Genomic DNA, 3294 nt, shown 5'->3' with positions numbered 1-3294 from the left:
TCGGCCTGCGGACTGAAAGGTCCCAGGTTCGATTCCGGTCAAGGGCATGTACCTTGGTTGTGGGCACATCCCCAGTAGGACGTGTGCAGGAGGCAGCTGATCGATGTTTCTCTCTCATTGATGTTTCTGACTCTCTATCCTTCTCCCTTCCTCTCTGTAAAAAAATCAATAAAATATATTTAAAAAGAAAAAGAAACAGAGGGGAGGTTCCTGCTGCAGAGCTGCTTTTGGAGAGGTGACTTAAAGGGCCCGCTGCGCGCCGCCGCCCCTCGGCCCGCCATGCTGCTACCCATGCCGCTGCTGCTCGGCCTTCTCGACCTGGTCGCTGCCGAACCCGTCGTCTACTTCAAGGAGCAGTTTTTGGACAGAGACAGGTGGACCAACCACTGGATCGAATCCAAACACAAGTCCCATTTTGGCAAATTCATCCTCAGTGCCATCAAGTTCTATGGTGACCTGGACAAGGATAAAGGGCTGCAGACGAGCCAGGATGCCCGCTTTTATGCCTTGTCTGCCAGATTTGAGCCTTTCAGCAACAAGGACCAGTTGGTGGTGCAGTTTACTGTGAAACATGAGCAGAACATCGACTGCAGGGGCGGCTATGTGAAGCTATTTCCAGATAGTTTGGACCAGACTGACATGCACGGAGACTCTGAATACAAAATCATGTTTGGCCCTGACATCTGTGGCCCTGGGATCAAGAAGGTTCGTGTTATCTTCAACTACAAGGGCAAGAACGTGCTCATCAACAAGGACATCCGTTGCAAGGATGATGAACTCACACACCTGTATACACTGATTGTAGGGCCCGATAACACCTACCAGTAAAAATTCACAACAGCCAGGTGGGGTCTGGCTCTCTGGAGGATGATTGGGACTTCCTGCCACCCAAAAAGATAAAGGATCCTGATGCTTCAAAGCCTGAAGACTGGGATGAGCAGGCGATGACTGATGACCCCACTGTCTCCAAACGTGAGGACCGGGACAAGCCCGAGCACATCCCTAACCCTGATGCTAAGAAGCCTAAGGACTGGGATGAAGAGATGGATGGAGAGTGGGAACCACCAGTGATTCAGAACCCAGAATACAAGGGCAAGTGGAAGCCCAGAAGATCGACAACCTGGATTACAAGGGCACTTGGATTCATCCAGAGATCGACAACCCCGAGTATTCATTTTCCTGATAGCAGTATTTATGCTTATGAAAACTTTGCCATTCTGGGCCTAGACCTCTGGCAGGTCAAGTCTGGTACCATCTTTGACAACTTCCTCATCACCAATGATGAAGCGTATGCCAAAGAGTTTGGCAACGAGACGTGGGGAGTCACAAAGGCAGCAGAAAAGCAAATGAAGGACAAGCAGGATGAGGAGCAGAGACTGAAGGAAGAGGAGGAGGCAGACAAAGATGATTAGGAAGACAAAGATGAAGATGAGGAGGAGAAGGAGGAGAAAGATGCTGCTGCTGGCCAGGCCAAGGATGAGCTGTAGGGGCCACAACATCGCTTCCAGGGCTGGACTGAGGCCCCAGCGCTCCCATCACAGAGCTGGCTGCAACAAATAATGTCTCTATGAGACTAGAGAACTTTCTTTTTTTCCAGGCGGGTTCCAATTTGGGGTAGATTTTGGTATTGTTCCTGCCCCCCACCTCTTTTTTTTATTGGTGTTTTGTCTCTGATTCTTCTTTGCCCCCCATCTTTTTTGACATCTTTGCCTTCTTCTGTCCCCTTCTCCCCATTAGATCCCTTAGTTCCCCTTCCAACCTTGGGGCATGTGGGGTGTGGAGTAGCCCCAGGCCCAAGATTTCATCTGTTTTCCTTCCTGGAGCCCAGAGGGGGGCAGGAGAAGAGGAAGGATCCCTCAGCCCCCCAGCACTGAGGAAGATTGGGGCTCCTAGGGCCTGAGCTCTGATACCCCCACCAGCTCCCTTTCTTCCCTGCCTCCATTACTGGGCCACTTGGTGGGGCAGTGGTTCCAGCTCAGCTCACACTGAGAATGTAAGAACTACAAACAAAATTTCTATTAAATTAAGTTTTGTGTCTTAAAAAAAGAAAAAAAGAAACAGAGGGGAGGCCCTAGCCGGTTTGGCTCAGTGGATAGAGCGTCAGCCTGTGGACTGAAGGGTCCCAGGTTTGATCCTGGCCAAGGGCACATGCCTGGGTTGTGGGCTCGATCCCCAGTGTGGGGCGTGCAGGAGGCAGCTGATCAATGATTCTCTCTCATCATTGATGTTTCTAGCTCTCTCTCCCTCTCCCTTCCTCTCTGAGATCAATAAAAATATATTTTAAAAAAGAAACAGAGGGGAGCCCTAGCTGTTTTGTCTCAGTGGATAGAGCGTCAGCCTGCGGACTGAAGGGTCCAAGGTTCGATTTCAGCCCAGGGCACATGTCTAGGTTGTGGGCTTGATCCCCAGTAGGGGGCATGCAGGAGGCAGCTGATCAATGATTCTCTCTTATCATTGATTAAGAGGCCTGGTGCAGGAACCAAGATGGCGGCATAAGGTACAAACCTGTACGTGCTGCCCCCCACAACAACATTAAAACCACAACTATAAGACAAAACAGCTATCATCCAGAACCACGGGAAAGCTGATCGAATGGAAGTTCTACAACTAGAAGGAAAGAAAAAAGCGCATTGAGACCGAGTAGGAGGGGAGCAGCGCCAAGAACAGAGGTACCGGGGCGCGCGTGCATGAGGCTGCTGCACCTGGGTGGGTGGTTTTTTTCAATCGGAAGGGGACAAGCTCTCCAACACACTGAACTCATTTACGGCGAGACGCTGGGGTCCCAGGCTCCTACGGGGAGAAACGGGACTGTCTTGCAGCGGGTCGGAAAGCGAAGGTGACTTTCTCACAGAGCTGCTCGCAGGGCTGCAGGGCTGTGGGGGCGCGCGGCACTCGGGGAGTCACGGGTTCGCTGACGACACCATTGCTGTTTGCCCCGCCCTGGGAACTCTCTGAGACCCCGCCCCACTACATCCCCTCCCAAGCTTTGCTCGGCGGCACAAAGGAGGCACCTGCGCTTTTGCAGCCTGACTGCAGTGAATCAGACAGCGCCAAAACTTCCAAACTCCAAACTAAGAGGAGAAATCTGTTGATATTGCTGTAGCCTCTGCTGGGTGGACCCACACACATAAGGGTGTCTCCAGCACAGACAGTGGCTCCTCGCAGTCAGCCAAAAATGCAAAGACAAAGAAACGTGTCACAAATGAAAGAAATGGAGGAAAGCAAACTAATGGAGGACATAGAGTTCAGAACCACAGTTATAAGGTTACTCAAGAATCTTCTACAGCCAAAACT

The 3294-nt window shown here is 51.2% G+C and overlaps 1 protein-coding gene and 1 pseudogene across 4 annotated transcripts in view; one reads left to right on the top strand and one right to left on the bottom strand.

Moving 5' to 3' along the window:
* Positions 1–3294, bottom strand: part of MARCH2 (membrane-associated ring finger (C3HC4) 2, E3 ubiquitin protein ligase) — a 23559-nt gene that overhangs the window by 11797 nt on the left and 8468 nt on the right. The gene's annotated exons all lie outside the window — the stretch shown is intronic.
* On the top strand, positions 207–2046 carry LOC102252491 (annotated as a pseudogene).

Source organism: Myotis brandtii, unplaced genomic scaffold (assembly GCF_000412655.1).
Source record: "Myotis brandtii unplaced genomic scaffold, ASM41265v1 scaffold321, whole genome shotgun sequence".
NCBI lineage: Eukaryota > Metazoa > Chordata > Mammalia > Chiroptera > Vespertilionidae > Myotis > Myotis brandtii.
The sequence above is the reverse complement of the archived record's forward strand: the minus strand, read 5'-3'. Positions and strand labels throughout refer to the sequence as shown.